General features: G+C 65.0%; 1 pseudogene; it reads right to left on the reverse strand.

Annotated features, from left to right (window-relative positions):
- Positions 1 to 237: 237 nt before the first annotated feature.
- LOC113942662 lies at positions 238 to 1,161 on the reverse strand (annotated as a pseudogene).
- Between the last annotated feature and the right edge of the window lie 4 nt (positions 1,162 to 1,165).

Genomic DNA, 1,165 nt, shown 5'->3' on the forward strand with positions numbered 1-1,165 from the left:
AAGGTGGGAAAGGGTGGGAAGGCAAGGAAAAGGGCGGGAAAGAGAAGGGTGGGAAGGGAAGGAAAAAGGTGGGAAAGAGAAGGGTAGGAAGGGAAGGAAAAGGGTGGGAAGGGAAGGAAAAGGGCAGGAAGGGAAGGAAAAGGGTGGGAAGGGAAGGAAAAGGGTGGGAAAGAGAAGGGTGGGAAGGGAAGGAAAAGGGTGGGAAGGGAAGGAAAAGGGTGGGAAGGGAAGGAAAAGGGCGGGAAAGAGAAGGGTGGGAAGGGAAGGAAAAAGGTGGGAAAAAGAGCGAGAAGGAAAAGGGGGGCCCAGAGAGGCCTGACTCACGTTCCTGACGAAGATCTGACAGGCTTTCCGGGCCACTCCCGCCGCGGGGCCTCCGGCTCCTCCCAGGGGTCCGGCGAAGTTGCCGGCGAAGTTGCCCCGCTCCATGTCCATGGGCCTCTCGAAGTTGCTGCCCATGGCCAGTCCCATGCGCTCGATGCCCGCTCCCATGCCCTGCCCCAGGGGGGGCCCCATCCTCTCCATGTTGGCGGCTCCCAGGCGCTCCAGGCCCATCCTCTCCATGCCGGCGGCTCCCATGCGCTCCAGGCCGATCCTCTCCATGGGCGGCGCCCCGATGCGCTCCAGCCCCGCGGGCATCCTCTCCAGGACCTGCCCCATGCCCGCGCCCATCCCGGCGGGCACCATGCGCTCGATGCCCAGCCCCATGCGCTCCATGCCCGAGCCCATGCGCTCCACGCCCGAGCCCATCCTGTCCATGGCGCCGCCCACGCGGTCGATGGCGGCGCCCATGCGGTCGATGCCGAAGCCGATGCCGGAGCCCATGCGCTCGATGCCGGAGCCCATGCGCTCCATGGCCGGGCCCATCCGCTCCATGTTGGGCGCCAGGTGGTCGATGCCCAGCGGTGCCATGCGCTCGATGCCCGAGCCCATCCGCTCCACGTTGGAGCCCATCCGGTCCAGGACCAGCCCCATCCTGTCGATCTCGGAGCCCACCCGCTCCATGCCGTGCCCCATCCCGGCGGGAATCCTCTCGATGCCCGAGCCCATGCGATCGATGCCAGGGGCCATCCTCTCGATGCCAGGAATGCTGGCATTGCCACCACCTGGAACACAACACAGGGATGAGCAGGAATTATCCTGAAAGAATTTATCCTCAGGAATG

This window comes from Corapipo altera, unplaced genomic scaffold (genome assembly GCF_003945725.1).
Source record: "Corapipo altera isolate COAL_440 unplaced genomic scaffold, ASM394572v1 129245, whole genome shotgun sequence".
NCBI lineage: Eukaryota > Metazoa > Chordata > Aves > Passeriformes > Pipridae > Corapipo > Corapipo altera.